Source organism: Pinus tabuliformis, chromosome 3_1, assembly GCF_031772625.1.
Source record: "Pinus tabuliformis cultivar Carrire ecotype Pingquan chromosome 3_1, CPIR1, whole genome shotgun sequence".
NCBI lineage: Eukaryota > Viridiplantae > Streptophyta > Pinopsida > Pinales > Pinaceae > Pinus > Pinus tabuliformis.
In genome coordinates this window covers 389,685,152-389,709,871 of record NC_142301.1, presented here as the reverse complement: position 1 = coordinate 389,709,871, position 24,720 = coordinate 389,685,152, and the positions used below count along the sequence as shown (strand labels likewise).

Below are 24,720 nucleotides of genomic sequence, written 5' to 3'. Positions count from 1 at the left end.
TTCGGGATTATTAGAGTCTATGAAGAGACACGTCTTTTGGTCCCGTGGAAAATTCATGGAATAGCTTAATGTATGGGCGCAAGTGTTTGATGAAACAAACGTAGCTCATTATCATCGTGGCCTAGCTTCATAAGACCTCTTTTTCTACGCAAACAGGTGGCAGTGGTGATCAATAGTCACTGTTGTTATAATGAGACATCTGGCAATTATGTTTCCAGGAAAATGATCAAAATGCGTATCAATTCTGTTTTCAGCTTCCCAAATTATCGGCTTTTATTGGAAGCACGCCAGAGAAACTATTTTATAGGAATGACAACCTTGTTTCAAGTGAAGCAGTTGCTGGAACCCGCGCTCGAGGACATAATAGCATGGAGGATTTATAGATTGGACTATTGATTTCTTTGTGCACCTGTAGCAAAAAGGTTAAATCAATATGCTAAATATGTAATACAAAAGTCAGAAGCATAGCAATTTGGGTAGCCTGTAATAAACCGCTCCACATAATAGGTGGTCGATTCCCTAAATGTCAGTTGAATACCAGAGAGTTGTTGACGGATTGAGGTCGATTTGATTACTTTGTGTTTACTGTCGGTTGTTGGTATAATCGTTGTGGACCTGTGGTTGTTATATGCATTGAATGGAGCATATCATGGTACCGGTGAATGAGGGAGGTCGAGAGCGCCTGATGAATTAATGTGTTGTTGTGTATGAAAGTTGATTGTCATGTGGTTGTTTGAACAGAGTGTCTGCAAGCTGGATTTCTTATACCTGAAGGATGATGGATGGGCAAGCAGATGATGACTCACAATATAAAGATGGGGAATACAGGAATCTAATTCTTATTATTGGGATGAAGACAATACTATTCAACGGGTTAACTATCATAAAACGGGAAATATCAACCATGAAGTTGATTAAGCATCCAAATGTTGTCCAGCTGTATGAGGTTATGGCCAGTAAGACAAGAATTTACATTATACTTGAGTTTATATCTGGAGGCGAGCTCTTTGACAAAATAGTTAACCATGTAAGGTTGAAGGAAGATGAAGCAAGGAGATACTTCTAGCAGCTTATTAATGCTGTTGATTACTGCCATAGTAGGGGTGTCTACTATAGGGACTTGAAGCCAGAAAATTTGCTTCTGGATACATATGGAAATCTTAAAGTATCAGATTTTGGCCTAAGTGCACTGTCTCAACAAGTCAGGGATGACGGTTTGCTTCACACTACTTGTGGAACACCCAATTATGTTGCTCCTGAGGTCATCAATGATAAAGGTTACGATGGGGCAACTGCAGACTTGTGGTCATGTGGTGTCATCCTATTTGTTTTAATAGCAGGTTACTTGCCTTTTGATGATCCAAACCTTATGACATTGTATAAAAAGATATATAAAGCAGATTTTACGTGCCCTTCATGGTTTTCTTCTGGTGCAAAGAAATTAATTACAAGGATTTTGGACCCAAACCCTAAGACACGAATTACAGTACCTGAGATTTTAGACAATGAATGGTTCAAGAAAGGTTATAAGCCACCCAAGTTTAATGAAGAAGAAGATGTAAATCTGGATGATGTTGATGCTGTTTTCAATGGTTCAGAAGAACATCTTGTTACAAAAAAAAAAAGGGAAACAAAACCAGAGGTGATGAATGCATTTGAACTTATCTCCATGTTCCAGGGTCTCAATCTTGGCAATCTCTTTGAAATGGACATGGGTATGGTTAAGTGAGAAACGAGGTTTGCATCTAAACGCCCTGCAAACGAGATAGTATCAAAAATTGAGGAAGCTGCAAAGCCTCTTGGATTCAATGTGTAAAAGAGAAATTACAAGATGAAGATGCAAGGTTCAAAGACTGGAAGAAAGGGTCATTTGAATGTAGCTACAGAGGTATTTGAAGTAGCTCCTTCTCTTTTTATGGTTGAAGTCCGCAAGGCTGGAGGTGATACCTTGGAATTTCACAAGTTTTACAAGAACCTTTCGGCAGGCCTAAAAGTATCTCCAGAAAGCAGAGGAATCCGGGCATGCTGTTTGAGTTTGTTTTTAGGAAAAGCTATTGACATTGAAGCCTGGCAGCTAAACAGGATTATTTGCAAATTGTTGTTCATTTGTTGGAATGAGGAAGATCATTAATAAATGTAGCACAGTGTTAGCAGAAAACCAGTGAGGGGGACTGTGTTTTTAAATCACACAGCAGTTTCGTAGCGCGCTACGAAACTGCTGTAGGTGATGATTTTAAAAAGCACAGAGCAGCTAGTGTAATACTGTGAGCAGGAGTTGTGAAAGAGAGACATCTGTCTATGCCACCTACAGTACATTCAAAAACATGGTAGTACTTCATGCCTGGGGTTGTTAAATGATTTGGGAACATGTTGCTACACTTTCGGAGAAGGTTGGGAGACATAGACCATTATAATAGGAGCACACTTTCTGGTCATTAAATGAGCCATCAGCGCTTTCAAGCATCCCAAGTCAGCATTCATTGCATCCGTAACTCAGCCATATCAGATTAATTGAAGGAGGACAGCTGCCAAAGCATTCAAGAAAGTATCAAGTATACGAGGAGAATGAAATTAGTATTTTAGTTTGATTAGGATTGTGTGTAATTATAGTTCAGCATGTTTGTAATTAATGCATTAGTTAGTAGCATGTAGGAATAGTTAATAGCCACCTTCAGGCTCCCCTCATGCTGGAGGAGGAAGCTCGAGGTGTTTTAGTTTGCTTGCCTATATATGGGCCAAGGTTAGATGTAAAAAGGGTTGGATACTTTATAGAAAAACAGTGTTGTTTTGGGCCATTGTAAGACCTTTTTGACAGTAATAGTAAAACAGAGTTATTCTCTTCTCAAGATTCTCGAAGGATTGTCATGGTCAAATGTAGTGATGATGTGTTATACTTTATGTTATTTTATGGTTTTGTTGTATGCAATCACTCAGAATTCATAATTATATGCTCTGACTTCCTGTGTATACAGCAAGCTATGTGTTGGTGGAATATGTTTGACATGTAATGCTAAGAGCCTTGATTTCCATGAGGTCACTGTGTTTTCCTTGTTTACTTGATATTATAGACTCCATAGCCCAATGAGAGCCAGTTTGATGTGTTTCCAACCAGTTATGCTTTCATAAGTGAATAAAGAGTTAGCCATCTAGTGTTTGAAGTATTTTATCAAGAATTGTGAGAGAGCCCTCTCTGATCAAAGAGGCTAATCTTTGGTCTAAAGATTGGTTGAAATAGTTACACGAAATCATGCTTGATTGCAGCCCTCGGTTGTGATTTTGTGATAACAACATGAATAGCTGATTATGAAATATGCTGTTCACAACTGTTTTGCTTAACTTCTTACGCAAGATGGTTCATCTTAATTGATTTATATTCTCATAATAGCTGAATAATCTTCATTACCAGTTATTCTGTGAAATCTTTCTAGATTGCATAATGGAAAAATTCTGTCCCAGGTTAGTGTAGATTAGATGTATTGTTTTTGTTAGATTAAAGTAGTATAAAGTCATTTCAGAATTTAGAATTAGATTAGTTAAGGAATAATTACAGATTTTCTACTATCATTTTCTACACACACGCATCACCATTTTCTACACACACACACACCCCTTAGAACGGGAAGCTGGTCTCGTCATCCCCAGTCAGACTTGCTACACCAAACGGGCACGGAGCCGCCAACCAGGTTCCCGACCGGGTGGGTATCGCCCTTGTTGTTGACCCGATTTCGGGGCCCTCAACATATTTGGTGCTAGAAGGAGGGCACGAACTATGAATGGCACCTAAAGCAATATCCAAATACCATTCTGAGAGTAATACACCCTCATCAACTCCCTGACTTCTCCAACACGGTTAAACCCAGAATTTGAAGTCGCTCGAGTATCCACCACTGCTACATATTCGAATATATCAGACCAATCTATTATTGAACCCCTGAAATTCAAACTTTGATTCGTAAACTCCAGGGATTCTCCATTTTTAACCAGAAGTCTGATAAATCTAAAAGCAGCGTGACTTCGCAGTACAACCCTGCTCACCCCCTTACCAGATTAAAGAGTGAAAAATTTGGCATACAACCAAGTGAACTCCCTCTTCCTACCAGAAAAAGAGCAAGGAAAACACCTCAAGAGTCTGACGAAGAGACTCTCTCATCCACTTCGTCCATATCAACTCCCTCAGCGTGAAGTCAACCCCCCACTTTTCCATTCCAACTCACTCACACGTCTTCCACAAACCTTCCTCTTCGAACATCAAAGATCTTGATTTCTTCACCTTCTCAGCATCAGGGGTCAGTTTCTGCACTTCCATTAGCTAGCAGCTCCACGATGGCCCAGTCTCCATGGAACAATCCTGGGGCGGTTTTAATGCCTCCACCCCTGAGCCCTATACCGGCCCATCCAGAGAAGTGGCTACCTAAATTCAACCCAGAAGCAGGTATGCTAGCCGAAGAACATATCAATAATTTCATGCTTTCTGTTAATCTCAACGGAGTTACTAACGAAGACGCTGTTGTCCGGCTCTTCCCTTATAGAATGCAAGGAACGGCCGGGTCATGGTACTTTTCATTACCTTCTGGATCCATCACAAGCTGGGACATTTTTCAAAGTCAGTTCCTCACTAAGTTTGGTGATGACCGATCTACGGCGACATTGATTAATGACCTATCTAATCTTAAGGCTGAGGCTAGAGAACCCATTAAAGACTTTAACTTACGGTTCAATAAGATCCTCAACAAAATCCCCGCTGCTTCACAACCCAGCGAGGAAGTAAGATGTGAATGGTACATCATGGCTTTACCTCCAAACTTGGCTATCTTCGTAGATAGGGCAAATAAGACCACATTAGTTGACAACTTGACAGAAGCGTTAGTAGTGGAAAGACGCGTGGTAGCCCTAGAAAAGAGATCTGTTATAGAAGAACGCAAATCAAAGAAGATCTCTTTCAAAGAAGACACCAATAAGAAGCAAACGAAAGATCCTTTCGATTTGGAAGGGTTACAAAAAGTGTTGAAAGCCATGTCCAATGAGATGGTCGATATCAAGAAACAAGTAGCAGAGACTTCTTCGAAAAAGCCCTTTAGGACTTTTAAAAGAAATCCTCCCATGGACATAAAACCACCCAGCGTCGTCTCAAACGTTGAGTCTGAAGAAGACGAAGAAGAAGAGAATACCACTGAAGGGCAGACCGACGAGGAAGAAGTTGTAGAACTTCAAGGAATGTGGGATTTCATCCTCCCACAGGAAGAGGATCAAGAAGCATTTCCTGTTAGCACGAGAAGCAAAAATCAGCTTGATCCTCCCCAAACTACCCCAAAACAAAAGGGCGCAAGCCCTGCAACAAAAGAAAGGGTCGTAACCAAAAAGAAAACTGCTAAAGCGAACCAGTTTAGCCCAATCCAATCTGAACAAGCACCTCCATCAAGAACACTAATAGTGTCGGATGAAATGGATTATAACATCATTGATGACATGAAGAAGACTAGGGCTAATATCACTCTGTATGAATTGAGTAAACTGAAACACCAGCAGAAAATCATGATGAAAGAATTACATGCTGTACCTACTACATCTTTACCTACAGCTGTGGCTTCCCACAATCTGGGAAGACCTCCAACCAATACGATAAATAAAATTGATCCAAATGACATCGCCTTGATTGGAGGAAGATCAAGGTCTCATACTCCTCCTTTTCTTCTCACATATGAAATCTTCAACAAAAACGTGCACAATTGCTTGGTCGATTCTGGTGCTTCAACGAATATTTTACCCAGGTCAATATGTGCCAAATTGAATGTGCAACCTCAAAAATCTGCAGTACGTATAGTTCAACTTGATCGATCCCAGGTCGAAGTGATTGGTGAACTTAATCAGGTGACCATAAGATTGTCGTCTAACCCAAAAGTGTGTCAGGTTATCGACATTCTGGTAGCCTATATCCCTGAGTTCTACGGCTTGATTCTTAGCAGGGATTGGTCGGAGAAACTCCACGGATATTTCTCAACCGACTGGTCGCACATGTGGTTACCATACAATGGTAAACCAAATCAGATAAAGGTTGAACGAGAGTTGCACCAAAAATACATAGTGACAGAACTAGAAGGAGAAAATGAAGCCATCACATACAATAGCAACATTGTAGGCAATTACGCAATAGATTCTTTCCTAGGCAATTTCAGCGCTCATATTTCGCCATACTTAGAGAATTCAGTTTTATCCCAAGTTGAAAATTTCTCCCAAACTGATGACTCAAAATGTTTTAGTTTTTTAGATAATTGCGTAAATACGTCTTTATTTTGGAAATTATATTTTGACGGATCTAAATCCAACGAGGGGGCAGGAGCAGGATGCGTTCTGATCAACCCAGACGGGAACAAGATTATGCTCACATGCAGACTTGAGTTCGATTGCACGAACAACACAGCAGAGTACGAAGCCTTGGTTCAAGCCCTATACAAAGCAATCGGATTGAATGTTAAGTATCTTCAAGTCTTTGGAGATTCTGAGATCGTCGTAAAACAGGTACGTAACACCATACATTGCCTGTCTAGTCATTTAAAGCATTATCAATCGTTAGTGCAAGATCTCACTTCACATTTCATAGCATTCAACATCTCGTCAATTCCAAGAATTCAAAACGCGAGCATAGACCTGTTAGCTAACGTAGCCTCTAGACTTATCCCTTCTGAAGATTTTAGTCCTGATAGGTTTTCAATAGAATTAATTTTTAAACCTTCCATTCCTGACAATATCACCAACTGGAGAGTGTTCAACGACGACCCAGACATCGTAAGTTTCCTCACCTCTGAAGGATCCTACACAAACCAGATAATTGACGAAGACTGTCATGATCACCAAATACAACAAAGTAGCACTGATAATGCTATACCCAAATCGGTGGTCAAATTAGAAGACTTATATGACTTGAAAAGTCGGTTCAAAAGGTCGGCTAATGTCAAGCTTTATAGTTCAACTCTGAACTATGAATCAGTCAACCTAGGAACCGACGAAAAGCCGCAAAACGTTAATCTAGGCCAGGGCCTAGCCCCTGAAGAAAAATCAGCATATATCCGCCTTCTGAGACAGTACAAAAACGTTTTTGCCTGGAACTACGATGAGCTGAAGACTTACAACACTTCCATCATTCAGCATGTTATCCCTATGACTGACAACGAGAAACCTGTCCAGCAGAAGCTCAGAAAAATACACCCTAACCTAGAAAACCAGATAAAAACTGAGCTTAATAAGTTGTTGGGAGCCAGAATAATCTTCCCCGTTAGGCATTCCAAATGGGTATCCAATATGGTGCCCGTTAGGAAGAAAAACGGAGACATTAGAATCTGTATCGACTTCCGAAATCTCAACAAAGCCTGTCAGAAAGATAACTTTCCCCTCCCTCCTATGGAGCAAATTTTACAGGCAGTAGCAGGCTCAGAATTAATGTCATTCCTGGATGGATTTTCAGGATACAATCAAGTACTGGTGCATCCCGATGATCAGTTAAAGACTACGTTCCGAACCAAATGGGGCACTTATGCATATCGGAAGATGCCATTTGGTCTGATCAACGCCGGAGCTACCTTTCAGAGAGCCATGGACATCGCGTTTAAAGGATTGGTCAATAAATCAGTAGTGATTTATCTGGATGATATAACAGTGTACTCCAGAAAACGAAACAACCATCTCCAAGATTTGAAGCAAATATTTCAAAGATGCTTGAGGTATGGGATTTCGCTCAATCCAAAGAAATCTTTCTTTGCATTAAGCGAAGGGAAATTGCTCGGATTCATAGTATCGAAATCTGCTATTCACATAGAACCCGACAGAATGAAGGAAATTTCCGAAATATCCATACCTCATAACAAGAAAGCCATGCAATCCTTCCTTGGACAGATCAATTTTGTCAAAATATTTGTCCCGGATTTTTCACGTATTATTTCCCCCTTACAAAATATGATAAAAAAGAATTCAAATTTCAAATGGGGTGTAGACGAGCACGAAGCATTCAACTTAATCAAACAAGCCATCATCAACGCTCCATCTTTGGCTACTCAAAATTTTTCAGAACCTTTCATCTTATACACGTTTGCCTCAGAAAAATCTTATGCTGCGATTTTAACTCAAGCAAATCACGAAAAGGTAGAGGCCCCAATCGCATTCTTTAGCTCGAACTTACAAGGTGATGAACTCAATTATTCTGACGTCGAGAAACAGGCATATGCCATTTTCAAAGCAATCAAATATTTCAGACCTTTCTTGCTAAACACCCATACCAAAGTCATAGTACCGTTTCCAGCGGTAAGAAACCTCCTGATATAGAAGGATGTGGGCGAGAAGAGAGCGAATTGGATCACCGCCTTACAAGAATACAACCTTGAGATCAAACCAGCACAGATCGTAAGAGGCCAAGGCTTCTGCAAGATGTTAGCTGGAGCATCGCAAATCCCCGAGAACTCGTCTGAAGAGGTACACGCGTACGAGGTAAGCCTAAACGACACAGAATCATTATATGCTGACACCATTTATTTTCTTAAGAACGGGTATGCTCCATCACGCCTGGATCATACCAAGAAAAGAGCTCTGAGATTAAAAGCTAAACAATACCAGCTCATAAATGATGTCCTGTTTAAAAGGAATTACGATTCTGTACTTCTTAGGTGTCTTGAGAAAACTGAAGCCGAAAAGGTTTTGCAGGAACTTCATGATGGACCAGCAGGTGGACACTATGCCGGAGATGCGACTGCACACAAAATCTTGCGTGCAGGATATTATTGGCCCACGCTGTTCAAAGACTCATACAATCACGTAAGGAAATGCCAAGTCTGCCAGACTGCTGCAGGAAAACAAAGGAAAGCGTCCATGCCGCTACAGCCAGTCAACATCGACCAACCATTCAGTCAATGGGGCTTGGACATAATAGGTGAGATCGTTCCTCACTCTTCTAAGCAGCATAAGTATATCCTTACGGCAACTGATTATTTTACCAAATGGGTAGAAGCAGTTCCTCTCAAGACAGTTCATTCTGAAAACATTATTGAATTCATAGACCAATTTATCATAACTAGGTTTGGATTGCCAACGGCCTTAATGTTTGATAACGCTTCATATTTTTTTGGAAATGCTATGACTGAGTTTGCACTCAAAAGAGGGTTCAAACTGAAATATTCTGCCAACTACTATCCTCAAGGTAATGGATTGGCTGAATCAACAAACAAGAACCTAATCAGAATTATCAAAAGAACAGTCGACCAAAACCAAAAGAATTGGCACAAAGCGCTGGTAAATGCTTTATGGGCTGATAGAATCACAAAGAAAGCTTCGATCGGCACTTCTCCCTTTAATTTAGTTTACGGGCGGGAAGTGGTTCTTCCGACTCACTTAGTCGTTCCCTCTTTGTCTTTAGTGCAGTACATTGATGAAGTACCTACTTCCTCATTACAATTAAGACAAATGGAAATAATCAAACTAGAAGAACAAAGAGAACAAGCTAGGAAAACCCATGCACATCACCAAGCGCTAATAAAATCTTCTTTTGACTCAAGCATCATAACCAGAAAAAACTTTCAGATGGGTGATTTAGTTTTGAAATGGGATAAGGCACATGAAGAAAAGGGCAAACATACGAAATTCCAGAAGCTGTGGCTTGGCCCTTTTTAGATTGTAGAAGTCGTAGGCCCATCCACATTCATGTTGCAGGATCTGGCAGGTAGGAGAGATTCTTTACCTGTCAATGGATTGATTCTTAAATTATATTTTCCATAGAAAAGAAATTTTTCTAATTTTTGTAGGATAGATTTAGTTTTTATATTTCATTTTGTTTTGTTTTTCTCTTTTTGATGAATAAAACCCATTGTAGATGATCATATGAAAGGGATTCATGAAAAGAGCACGCCAATTCTCTATTAGATTTTGATTTCGCTTGTACAAATAGCAAAATTTTTGAAAAATCTGAATTTTATTATTAACAAATAGAGTTAACTTCACCTTGATTACGATATTAGTTTCAACCTCAAAGAACTTTGACGAAGGCAACCTTTGGTGAAAAAAATTGTTTTGTATCAGCACCATGAAAGGTATCATCAATAATAAAATAAGTACTCTCTGCAAAGCTGTTGTTTTCAAAAAACTCTATTATTGTCGTCCAGAGCTTTCTTAAGGAAAAACAATGACTTCCTCCCTGCTAAAAGGGAATTGCAACATTCAGAGAAATAATCCAAGCAAAACACTATATCTCAAAGAATAAGAGGTCTCATCATGAGCCGGCTTATCATGATCACAGATATTATAACTTGCTGACTTTGCCAATACTGTCTATCAAAACAGGGCAACGACTTAAGATTGTTGCAATCAAAAGACAAGAGGTCTCATCACGAGCCGGCTTGTTTAGCAAAAGTGTAAATCAAGTGAATGACTGTGTCATAATTTGGCCACCAAACCAAGACATTGTTCTTTAGAGAATTAAAAAAGGAAAAGTGTGTCAAAAAGGATTTTTCTCTGGAATGTTGCGAGTAACCTCAAGCAGGAAAAAGGATCATTGTTGGATAACATGGTAACCCTGTCAAGGCTATGGACGCTTGCGGGCAGCAGAGGCTCTACCTACGACAAATGAGTATACTTTAAAGCCAGTACGCAGAGAAGACCTTATTTTATCTTTAATCAAGACCAAGTAATGTCTGGTGCGAATGCAAGAAAAAGCCTGAGGAAGCAAGCAATTGAGATATAAAAAGGTTGAGACAAAGTATCGTTGACAAGGTGAGGGGTAGTCTACTCTATCTGTTCATAACAAAATTTAGACATATAAGAATTTTGTTGTTTCGGAAGTGAACGGTCAATAGAAATGCAGAGATAACTGGTTCTTCACAGTGAATCGCCATTGTTGTGGTCACCAACAACCCCCCTCTTCGTTTGATATTAGTAATAACATCAAGCAAAGGGGGACCCTTAGCCAAAAATCCAAAAAATATTCTTGTTTAAAAAATTCTTTTGTATCAGCTCCCTAAAAGCTATATCGCGTCGCAACGGAAAAAGGAGCGCTTGCCCAAAGCGCATAAATACACTAAAAAGGAGCGACACGAGAACCCATCGCATCGCGCGCATTAAGAGCATTTGAAAAAGGAGAACCTAAAGAAACGCCGACGGCCGATATGCGACGTCGCACGTCGCAATGCCACACGAACAGCACAAAATGACAAAGTGAAAACCTTGCGATGTTGTGATCTGCGATCTGCGACCATGCAAAGCTGCGATCTGTGATATTAGCGATATGCGATCTGCGATATCTGCGATCTGCGACCTGCGATATCTGCGATCTACGATAACACTTAATAACGTCGCAGCCATCGATACTGTGATACCAATCGCAGAAAAAACTCATCGCAAGAATTCTCCGACATACACGGTAGATCCAAATTTGAAAGCGCGCCTTAAGGGAAATTAATGACCGCATGCTCGAATATCCAGAAATCATTGCATCGCATTTATCGAAGGGTCAAGTTATGATGAATGTCATTAATTTCGCATTCATTAGAATTTAATGCTTTCATGTCAATCTTTTCATCATTTCCCTTCTTCTTTGCGTAAACTGCAAGACATGCAACTGATATAAATCTATATGCAGGAAACATCTAAGGAGAAAGGAAGAGCGCCAATAAGACAACAGAGAGAAGATGCCTCCGCAATTGGATGCCGCATGCAGCAGAACCACGGATTCCAGAGTATCGCCCAATAGGCACTGATGAAAATAGACTGTCCAAGACTCAGAGTCAAAGGCGCACAAAAGCAGCGTGTTTACAAAAGATATTGAAGCTCAGACTTGGTAAAGCAGAGAAAGAAGCGCAAGAGAAGAAAGACGCTCCAGAAAAGCCTGGAACAAAGAACGGAAACAGTTCTTGAAACAGGGGATTGTCCATACAGCGCGACTTCTAACTCATTGAGTCATTCACACGACCGGAAAGTGAAATAGCAACAGCAAAATCAGTTCGAAAAGAAACTGGGTTGTACTAAGTGTGCGCACAGCGAATACACCCAGCTAGAGAAAGGTTTTCGAAAATATCTTCTAATCTAACAGAAAGAGGTGCCAGCGCTTGTTGTTTCTAATTTTCAAGCTCGAACAAAAGGAAAGGACAACCAGCCGACTCTTTCAGGGCGAATAGCGCATTGCTTACAGCACTAAGGAGCAGATACAGAAACGGTTAGAAATTAGATTCAGTTTTTAGAAATAAATTTGTTTTTAGTAAGAGGGCGGTCATTTGAAGTCGTTCCCTGAATTTGTGTAACGTAAAATTAGTCGGTTACTAGTATTTAACCCTTCTCGTTGCATTGGAGAAGGGTCTGAAATTTTGTCAAAAAACTTGTCCTCAGAACATGCACTTTTGCATCCTCAGAGGGGGTTTTTGAAGAATCGAGTGATCAAGATTTATTTATGTTTGCATTTTAATACCTGCTACTGATGTTGCACTTTTGTACTCTTAGTAGGCATTAGAAGCAAGTAGAAATAGATCATTATTGCTTAAAGTCTGTAAGTTTAAAATCAATCATAAATGGTACTTTTATCTCTTGACTAGTTTCTGCTTGCATTCTTAGAGTAATATACAACTGATGTTATTTATATGTTAACGTATGAATGAGTGGACTACCATTTGGCACTTTTGTACGGTGGAGTCATTGATTTGTGCTTAATACATGAATAGCTGATTATGCAATATGTTGTTCACAACCGTTTTGCTTAACTTCTTATGCAAGATGGTTCATCTTAATTGATTTATATTCTCATAATAGTTGAATAATCTTCATTACTAGTTATTCTGTGAAATCTTTCTAGATTGCATAATGGAAAAATTCTGTCCCGAGTTAGTGTAGATTATATGTATTGTTTTTGTTAGATTAAAGTAGTATAAAGTCATTTCAGAATTTAGAATTAGATTAGTTAAGGAATAATTACAGATTTTCTACTATCATTTTCTACACACACACACCCCTTAGAACGGGAAGCTGGTCCCGTCATCCCCAGTCGGACCCGCTACACCAAACGGGCATGGAGCCGCCAACCAGGTTCCCGACCGGGTGGGTATCCCCCTTGTTGTTGACCCGATTTCGGGGCCCTCAACATGTTCGTGATCTTGATACAGGTAAAACAGTGATCAAAGGAAGAAGGACTCCAAATAATCTATACATATTTGAAGAAGGACCACAACAATGCTATTTGAGCAAGGATGATGAACACTGGCTGTGGCATCGGAGGTTGGAGCATCTAAGCTTTTCACAAATAAGGAAAGCATGCAAATATCAGGCAGTTCGTGGTCTTCTAGATATCAAAATTCCAGACAACACTATATGCAAATCTTGTCAGTTTGGGAAGCAAACCAGAACTAACTTTCCAGAGAAGGAAGGATCAGCCAGCATACCTCTTGAGCTAGTCCATACAGATGTATGCGGTCCATTTAGGAAAAGGACACCTCGAGGAGAAGAATATTTGATATTATTCATTGACGATTTCTCCAGGTTTGTCTGGTTAGGGCTTATGAAGCACAAAGATGAAGCATTCGAAAAATTCAAATCCTTCAAAGCCTTGGTTGAAAATGAATCAGGACACAAAATTAAGTGCCTCAGATCTGACAGAGGTGGGGAGTTTACCTCAAACGAATTTTTCGATTTCTGTGAAGAACATGGGATAAGAAGAGAATTCTCTACAGCTAGAACTCCTCAACAAAATGGGGTGGTGGAAAGAATGAACAAAACAATCCAACAAATGGCTCATGCTATGCTTGACGAATCAAGTACTCCCGCAACTTTCTGGGGTGAAGCTGCACATGCTGCGGTTATTATTCTTAACAAAACAAATGTCTGAGTAAACAACACTCAAACACCTCATGAGCTCTGGAGTGGTGAGACTCCTTCGGTGAAGCACTTCAAAATATTTGGGAGAAAATGTTATATTAAGAATACTGATGAGCAACTTGGCAAACTTGAACCAAGAGCAGATGAAGGCATTCTTATTGGTTATTCTCCACATAGCAAAGCATACAAGTGCTACAATAAAAGACTTGGCAGAATTGTTGAAAGCATTGATGTAGTGGTTGATGAGAAGGGATATATTCCTAGGCAAGTTCATCATGAAGACATTGAAGAAGATGAAGGCTACCCTCAAAGGCAGAATGATGAAGAAGAAGAACCTCAAGAAGAAGAAGAACCTCAAGAATAACCAGAGGAGCAGGAAAGAATAGAAGAGAAGACTCCATCCAGATATGTTCAAAAGAATCATCCAGAATCTCAGATTGTGGGTCAGAAAGAAGCAGGAGTACAAACAAGAAGAAGAATTGCAGAAGCTTCAAGTTATTTGGCATTACTCTCTTCCACTGAACCAAAAAATGTGAAAGAGGCATGCAAAGATGAATGCTGGGTCAAAGCAATGGATGAGGAACTTGAGCAGATCGAAAAGAACAACTTCTGGGAATTGGTTCCTAGACCAAAAGATAAAAATGTCATAGGGACAAAATGGGTCTTCAAAAATAAATTGAATGAAAATGGAGAAGTAATTAGAAACAAGGCCATACTTGTTTGTAAAGGGTATGCGCAGCAAGAAGGAATAGATTTTGAAGAGACCTTTTCTCCTGTTGCAAGACTTGAGGCCATCCGAATGTTCCTTGCTCTCTCAAGCTTTCAAAACTTCAAGGTATTTCAAATGGACGTGAAATCAGCCTTTCTGAATGGAGACTTAGAAGAAGAAGTATATATTGAGCAGCCAGATGGTTTCATTCTTGGGAATGATCCAAACCTTGTATGCAGATTGAAAAAGGCTCTCTATGGTCTCAAACAAGCTCCAAGGGCTTGGTACTATCGATTGGACAAATATCTTCACCAACAAGGCTTTTCAAAAGGATCAGTAGATAGCAATCTCTATATAAAAGTTGAAAATAACAAATTGCTAATACTTGTTGTTTATGTAGATGATATTATCTTTGGCAGCAATGAAGAGACTATGAGTCAAAACTTTGCCTTGGTTATGCAGAAAGAATTCGAAATGTCACTACTTGGAGAATTGACATACTTTCTTGGATTGCAAATCCAACAAAATGAAGGAGGCATCTTCTTGTCTCAAACCAAGTACCTCAAGCAGATCTTGAAGAAGTATGGCATGGAAGATTCAAAGCCAGTATGTACACCCATGGTTACAGGATGCAGCCTCAGTGCAAATGATGAATCAGCAGCAGTTCATCAACCAACTTATAGATCCATGATTGGGAGTTTGCTTTATTTGACAGGTACCCGACCAGACATCATGCATGCAGTCGGAATAGTTGGGAGATTTCAGGCAAATCCAAAGGAGACTCATCTTCAGGCAGTGAAGAGAATTTTCAAATATCTTCAAGGGACACAAAATTATGGATTATGATATCCTAGAGATACAGATCTCACACTTCATGCTTATACAGATCCAGATTGGGCCGGAAGCGTGGATGACAGGAAGAGCACAAGTGGTGGTGCATTCTTTATGGGCTCCAGATTAGTATCTTGGTTCAGCAAGAAACAGAGTTCGATTTCCTTATCTACAGCTGAAGCAGAATATGTGGCTGCGGCATCATGTTGCACACAACTTCTTTGGATGATGCAGACCTTGCAGGATTTTCAAATCACTTGCACTTCACCGGTCTCTATCTTATGTGATAATACAAGTGCAATCAGCATTTCAAAGAATCCAATCATGCACTCAAAGACCAAGCACATACCAATCAAGTACCATTTTCTTCGGGAACAAGTGCTTGAGCAGAAGGTCAAGTTGGAGTATGTTCCTTCTAAGGAACAAGTTGCTGATATTCTCACAAAACCACTGCCCAGGGAAACTTTTGAATATCTCAGACAAAAGCTGGGAGTAGTTGATGCTTCATCCTTCTGTTGAAGCTTGTCTGTTCTACAAAAAAGTTGGTATACGCAAGTTACGTAAGGGTTAGCCGCGTATATACACAGATTTATGCTGGGAAAGTCGCGTGTATGACGTGCGCGTGTTGTAGAAAGCATATCAGCGTACATATGTTGTTTTATGGAGGAGAAGTCGCGTATATGGAGTTCTGAACAGCAAGGGTAGACTCTGGTTGGAGAAGGTCTGAGATGGGTATGCCAAAATTCTTCAGGCACAGTTTCAGGGGGTGCAGCAGGCACAGGTTCAGGGGGAACAGCTTAAAGTCTCATAAAGCATTGTTGGCATTTAGATGCTTTTGGTTCTAGTGCACAACTGTTGTTGATTGAGAAGGAGCTCAGAAGGAAATCTTGGTCGCTGATCTAAAAGATGTTTATCAGATGTTGCTTGTGACTTTCATAAGTCTTGGTCTAGATTTGTTGTCTCTATGTCATGTATCTCTTTTATCTCTTTTATGGTGTCAAGGTCATGTAACGGCCTATGTTGGTTTCCCCACTATGCCTGGGATGAATGATGTAATATAATTGGTTGTTATATGTAACTTTCTGATGTATCCCCTCTTGGAGTATGGATGTATGTATTGAGTCTTTTGGTGATAGGAAGGTCTTGGTTCTTTTGAAGAACATCTTTTGCAGATATTGCCTACAGTCAGGGGGAGCATGTTTCAGCACAACCAAGCAGAGATATCAGCATGTACTCAGGGGGAGCACAACCCTTTGCCCTTGATGACAAAGGGGGAGAATGGTTCTAAGGATCTTGGGGTTGCCATCAAGTCCAAAGGGGGAGATTGTTGGCAATATGAGACAAGTGTTGGCCTTGATGGCAAATCACACTGATGACAAATCAAAGTGCAGAAGGATAGCAGCAAGGAATTGATGATCAGACTACAAGTATGAAGAGAAAATATATACACGTTGGTTCACTATATACCAAGTCACGTGTACACGCAGGTTGGCTTCAGTAAAAGAGCGTGTATGTGGAAAAATTATCTTTGGTCCATGGCGGTTATTCCTTGGAAGTTGTGCCTATGGTTTTGGACCATGGTGTCTCGACGGACGTGTTGATCCCTCGTTTTGAATCTGATGGTATTGGATTTCTATGGTTTTGGCTCTTGGTATTGAGCAAGGCCTAAGGCTATATAAGGAGAAGAAGATCATTAGGCACAACACAATTAAAAAGTCTTGAATATCTAAAAAGAAAGAGATCTGGTATGCAGGTTCTGGGTTGCTTTATCTAAGCTAAGGAGAGATCACACCGGTTGATGGAAGACTAGATCTAAGGACAGATCGGGATCTAATGGTTTGAAATGAACTATTATGATATGGTTGATTATGCCTATTTCTAGATCTGCATACTGACGCAATGTTATGTTCTGGGTCTAACTGATGTCTGGTACAGCTGCAAGTTAAGAGAATTTATTTTTAGATATGTACGCAGGTTGTCTTCGGTAAAAGAGCGTGTATACGCGGGTTTCTCTCATTGAAGTAGCGTATATCTTTTGAAGTCTGATTTTTGGGGTTGCAGTTGGCTCTGACTGCTATTGCAGAGTTCTGTAGTCTGCTCTGTGTTCTGGTGATTGGTGTTGACAGGGTTTCAGTGGTTCAGTGACTCAAAGATTGATGATGCTAGTATTGGTTGTTTTGTGCTTCAATGATCTGTTATGAAAGTTGAATGAATTATGGTCTTCAGATTGTAATGTTGTGCTTCAGGAATATCCAGTCTAAAAATGTATGAAAAGTGGTACCTGAAGGAAAGAAGATTGTAGGCCAGCACCTACGTACTAGTATCTTAGCTAGTACAAGAGCGAAGGGTGTTGGAGATCCCTTCCAAGGAAGTTTGGAGAACGAGAGAAGGTTGAAGCCTTCAGCAGGTTGTAGCCTGCATACTGGTATAAGGCTGCACCAGTACAAAAGATTGTAAACTGAAGTTTCATATTAAAGAAAGATAGAGACGACTTGCAGCAGGTGGTTTTCACCCACATTGGGTTTCCACCTTATATCATGGTGTTCATGTGTGTGTTTTCTGTGTGATGATCTCTTCTGTTATACTGCACCTGTTTTACTATCATGGTTAATAATGTCCTGATGCATTCACTGAAGATAAGCTACTGAATCATAAGTTTTCTTGTTATACGCTGGTTTCTTTAGACACAGTAGCGTGTACACGCTGTTTCACTTAACTGAAGTAGCGTATATGTTTCTGAGCATAAAATGAAAAAGTTTTTATGATAATACTGATTCACCCCCCCCCCCCCCCTCTCAGTATTATTTCCAACAATTCACGCAACTGAAATTGGAGGGACATGCACTGACTTGGTGGGAGAGCCACACGAAAACCTTGAGGCTGGAGGAAAAAATCCAATGACTAAGTGGGAGGATTTCAAAACCATCATTAAGTCACAATTTTATCCCATTGGGTACGCGGAAGACCAGTGGATCTAGTGGCATTACTTCAGGAAAAAGTCAAGCCAAAGCGTTCAGGAGTACACCACAGAATTTAGAAAGATGGCTATAATGTTGGGTATCTCTCTAAAGAACCTAGATATACTCCTCAAGTATTTGAGGGGTCTGCACTACCATCTGTGTGAGCAAGTGATGTTGTTAAAGCCCAAAATAGTGGATGAGACTTATGTACAGGCACAATACCTAGAGACCATACGCTTGAAAAGAGTGCAATCTAGCGGACCAAAGAAAAAGGAGCAACATGATGTTTATAAGTAGGGGAAGAAGAAGAAAAAAGCAAGAAAAGATAAAAGGACGGTAGCCAAAACACACTAGTGAAAAGATCCTAGAAACCACTGAAACCACTACAACATTGAGGGCCATAGCGAGGAGAGGTGTAGGAAGTTGCATCCATAGCTAAATGTGAAGAACAAGAAGGAAGATAATAATAATAAGAATCTCATGGTCACTAATTTGAGAAATGAAGTTGAAAGTAGCTCAGACGCGGATGAGGAGATCACCTATACATCAGTGCAGAATGAGGTTAATCTGAGTAGCCTTCAGTAATAGGAAGAGAAAGAAATGACCAAACTCTTCCATATAAAAATACAGGTTAAGAAGACAAAAATTGATGCTCTGTTTGACTCAGGATCATAGGCAAATCTCATTGTAGCAGATGTAGTCAATAAGTTGGGGTTGGAAGTTTGTGATCATCCAAACCCATACCCATTGGGATGGGTACATAAGGATGTAGAGCTAAACATAACAAAACAATGTAAAATTAGATTTTCTATCACTGCTGATTTTATTGATGAAGTAAATCTAGATGTGGTTCCCCTTGATGTATGTGGAGTCGTGTTTGGGAGACCATACATGTGCATGCGTGATGCAATATTCATGTGGAGAGTTAACCAATACCATCTCATCAAGGATGGAAAATCATTCATCATCAACACGCACAAAGGCAAGTCAAAAATTTCACTAGTAAGTGCCAACCAAGCTAAGAAATTGATCAGTTCCAGCAAGAAGTATGTTTTATTGTTCTTAAGAGAAAATCAGTTTGTAGAGGAGTTAATTAGAGGCAAGGAATCCCTACAGGGGTGTACTAAGAAACAAAAAAAACAATTGGAGTTTTTATAGGCATACAATAATGTGTTCCGAGATCCTAAAGGGCTATGCCCTAAGAGAGAAGTGGAGCATGAGATCCAACTATTGCCAAACTCCCCATTGCAAAATATTGGGTTGTACAGGCGGTCTGTTATATAAGCAAGTGAGGTGAAGAAAAAGTTGCAACAACTATTGGAACATGGTGTCATTCGACCGAGTACATCACCATTTGGGTCACCAATCATCATTGTGCCAAATAAGGATGGGACTTGGTGGATGTGTATAGATTACAGGGCATTGAATAAAATCATGCTTACGAATAGATATCGCTTTCCCAAGATAGAAGATTTTCTAGATTAGTTGCAACAAGCAATTTATTTCACCAAGTTGGACTTGAAGTCTGGATACCACCACATTCGAGTCAAAGAAGAAGATACATGGAAGGTCGCCTTCAAAACCAGGCAAGGTTTATATGAGCAGTTAATTATTCCATTTGGCATATGTAATGCTCTAGCTACATTTATGATATTAATGAACGATGTACTACAACCTTTTATAGATTCATTTCTTATTTTCTATTTGGATGATATACTGGTATATAGTGCTACTTGGGAGGAGCATATTTCACATTTGACGCGGGTGCTGGAAACATTGAAGAAGCACTAGCTGCTAGCAAATCTCAAGAAGTGCGAGTTTTCACAACAGTCCTTGGTGTATTTGGGATATGTGATTGGTGGAGGAGATTTGATGCTAGATCCTTCCAATATGGAGACTATCATGAAATGGTCAGTGCCTAATAATGTTTCTAAGGTTCAGAGTTTCATTGGAGTAGCAAAATACCTGAGGAAATCCATAGCCTTGTTTTCAGTCGTAGCAGGACCTCTACCATTATGAATTATTTCATGGGGTAGTTCTTAACTACCCTACCTATGATAAGGAGCTCTATGCCATGGTGAAAACTGTGAAGAAGTGGAAGCACTATCTGATGGGAAAGGAGACAATAATCCACACGGATCACCAGCTGTTACAGTTGTTGTAGGCACAAAATAAGCTACAACAGACCAGGCATTACAAGTGGATGGGGCTTCTACAGCAATTTCATTTGGTGATCAATTATAAGAATGGAAACATAAACAAGTTGGTTGATATTCTTTCAAGGCCACCCACATCAAATATTACAATTTTGGGGATTCTTATGCACATGGATCCATTCACCCATGATGCATACAAAGATGCATACTCAAAATATGAGGACTTCAAGGAGGTGTATTAGCAGTTGCAGAGTCAGATTCGTGTGCACGATGGCGACAACACCATTTACTGCCATCTCTAGGATGGGTTACTCTACAGGCTGGATAAGCTATGTGTTCCTAAAGTTGACCATTTGCAGCTAATTAGAGAGGCTCACACATCCAAGGTTACAGGGAACTTTGGCGTAGGGAAGACCATAGCTAACTTGCAGAGGTATGTGTATTGGCCCAAGATGCAAGAGCAGGTAGCTAGGTTCATAAGAGGATACATTATTTGTTGTACCAACAAGCCTAGCAACATGAAACAGGGCTTGTATCATCCTTACCTATACCTAGTCATCCTTGGGAAAGAATTTCCATGGAATTTGTGGGAGGTTTACCGATAACCAAGAAGGGACATGACTACTTGTTCGTGGTAGTTGATAGGTTCAACAAGATGTGTGTTTTGATGACCTGTAAAAAGAACATCAACGAAAAAGAAGTATAAAAATTGTTCTTTGGACAGGTATGGATACATTTTGGGATTCCAAGGAGCACCATTTCAGACATGGATACAAGATTTCGCAGTGCATTTTGGACTACATTGTGGGAGAATTTGGACACGAAGTTGAAGAGATCTACAACATTCCATCCATAGAGAGATGAGCAGACAAAAGTAGTCAATATGACTTTGGTGCAACGTTTGAGGGGTGACAACTAGAAGCATCCAAAGGCATGGGATGAAAATATGGTATATATTCAACATACTTATAATAGAGCGGTCCACACTTCTATAGGAAAGTCCCGAGTTGAAACTTGTTTTGGATATTTTCCACCTTCACCTTTGGATAATGCATATGGGTAGCAAGGAGGAGTAAAGGAAGACCCTACATGAGATGCTTTGAGGGCTGAAAATTGTATAGTGAAGATTGGGCAGATCCATCTATAGGTACAGGAAACACTGTAGAAGTTGCATGTGAAGTATAAGTCCAGGTATGATCAACGCATAACAGATAATTCATTCAAGGTGGGAGACATAGTTTGGCTATAGTTAAATAAGGATATGTTGTAGCGGCCTGGTAAGAAAATCAAGGCTCTAAGGTATGTCCCTTTAAGATAGTGGAAAATGTGGGTGATAATGCCTATCAACTCAATTTACTGCCATATATGCGCATTTACTCAATTATAAATGTAGAGAATTTGAAACTCTATGAGCCTTCCATGCTAGTTCAGGAAGAGGAATAGGTCCTACATTCTATGGAGGATTTGGCACCAGCAGAGTTGATAGAAGATACAGTTTTGTAGAAGAGGTCTAGAACTACAAGACAAGGGCAACAAGACCTTTTGCAGATTGGGTTGGAGGGATAACTTCCAGACAAAGCTAAATGTTACACCAAAGAGAAGGTGGAGTAAAAATATTAAATTAAGACCAACTATACCATGTATAATAGCTTTATGTATCTTAAGCATTTAGAAATTTCTTTCCTTACTTAGCATCTTGGGAAAAAATTATATAAGCACTAATTTTTAATATTTAATACAAAAAACACAAAATAATAGCTAGATATATCCCTGTAAAATTGGGGCATATCTAACTAACAATGAAAAAATAAGTTTCTTATGTGAGGGTGGTCAAAGGTGACCATTATAACACTTTTCCCTCTAATCAATGGATTAAGGAATTTACCATTAAATATGGGTTGGGGAATTAACAATGACCATCTTCCTCTCTCCATGTGAAAGCTATGAATAAGTAAATGTATACTATCTGGTAAATATTTGAGTACCTTATTCCTCAAAGTTATTAAAACATCACTTCATAATCAATATTAATCTATTCAAACTATATAAAGTCAGAAATAAAACTAGAAAATGAATTATGAAAAATAAAACTAGAAAATGAATTCAATAATATTGATATTTATAAGGTGACAATTTAAATTGTGGAAATTCGCGTATTTAAACAGTCATTAAATATAACACAACAAATTTATCACATTAACAAGTTAAAATATTAACTTAAATTCATGGTAATTTTGGATTTATGAAGGCCAAGAGAAATTAAGTCTCTTGAATGGCAAATTTCTTTTCTTTTGAAATAAAAGTATTGTGACATGTTCCAAGTTGGCACTACGGTATTTTGGGCCATTTGAAATCCTTGAGAGGATTGGACCAGTGGTGTATAGGGTGGCTTTACCTCCTTCAAATAGAGCTCATCATTTTTTCCCTAATTCTTTACTTGAAGATATGTACCAAAACCTAATCATGTGATTGATTGGTCTGTGCTACAGGTGGAGCTCGAAGGAGATTTCTATCCAAAACTAATGTGCATTCTACACCCGAGGAGTCTCATTAGAGGAATTTTGAGGTCTCAAATGAGGATCCTAAGAAAAATGTACAACCAAAATAAAATTTATAAGAACTAATAGTATTCAAGATGATGATGTCAAGCATGGGGATGATTCACCATTTTTGGAGTAAAAAAGTAAAAATATTAAATTAAGACCAATTATAGCATGTATAATAGCTTTATGTATCTTAAGCATTTAGAAATTTCTCTCCTTACTTAGCCTCTTACGGAAAAAATTATAGAGGCAGTAATTTTTAATTTTAATACAAAAAACATAAAAGAATAGCTAGATATACCCCTGTAAAATTGGAGCATATCTAACTAACAATGAAAAAATAAGTTCTTATGTGAGGGTGGTCAAAGGTGACCATTATAATACTTTCCCCTCCAATCAATGGATTAAGAAATTTACCATTAAATATGAGATGGGGAATTAACAATGACCATTTTTCTCTCTCCATGTGAAAGCTATGAATAAGTAAATGTATAGTATCTAGTAAATATTTGAGTACCTTATTCCTCAAAGTTATTAAAACATCACTTCATAATCAATATTAATCTATTCAAACTATATAAAATCAAAAATAAAACTAGAAAATGAATTCAATAATATTAATATTTATAAGGTGACAATTTAAATTGTGGAAATTCACTTATTTAAACAATCATTAAATATAACACAACAAATTTATCACATTAACAAATTAAAATATTAACTTAAATTCATGGTAATTTTGGATTTATGAAGGCCAACAGAAATTAAGTTGGCAAACTTCTTTTGAAATAAAAGAAGATAATCTCATTAATAAATCTTAAATTAAAATAAATTTAAACTAATTTTCAAATTTAATATTTATATAATAATTCAAAAACTAAATAATATGAATTTTAATAGCAAAGTGCTTTAAAAACAGATCTCGGAATTTTTTTTTGCTAAGGCTCCAAAATAACAATATTAGTTTGAATAAATTAATATTTTAATATGAAATAATATAAATATCTTAGACAAAAATACATTATTTTATTATTAGTTATTTATTGGTCTGTGCTATAGGTGGAACTCGAAGGAGATTTCCAGCCAAAACTAATGTGCATTCTACATCGGAGGAGTCTCATTAGATAAATTTTGAGGTCTCAATGTACAACCAAAATAAAATTTATAAGAACTAATAAGATTGAAGATGATAATGTCAACTATGGAGATGATTCAACATTTTTGGAATAAAAAATAAAAATATTAAAAAATATTAAGTTGAGACCAATTATAGCATGTATAATAGCTTTATGTATCTTAAGCATTTAGAAATTTCACTCCTTACTTACCATCTTGGAAAAAATTATATGAGCACTAAATTTTAATATTTAATACAAAAACACAAAATAATAGCTAGATATACCCCTCTAAAATCAAAGGAACATGAACATCCCAAGGAGGAGCAAATCTCTTGGTCAGCAGTTACAAAAAAAAAAATGAATTGAAACCTCTACTTTCTCACGCCTCTTGATCGTCCTCGTCGAAGCTCTCTTCGTTGTCGTCTTCGTCCTCGTCGAAGTCCTCTTCGTCGTCGTCGTCGTCCTCGGAGCTGGTATTGTGTATTGGATTATACGGACTACCAACCCATTGGTCGGTATGCCATTTATAAGACCAAATAAAAATATGGCCGCCAGTATCTCCCACGAAAATTT

At 38.7% G+C, this 24,720-nt stretch overlaps 1 pseudogene; it reads left to right on the top strand.

Annotated features, from left to right (window-relative positions):
• The first annotated feature begins 889 nt into the window (after window positions 1-889).
• Window positions 890-24,153, top strand: LOC149187358 (CBL-interacting protein kinase 32 pseudogene; annotated as a pseudogene).
• Window positions 24,154-24,720: the final 567 nt, after the last annotated feature.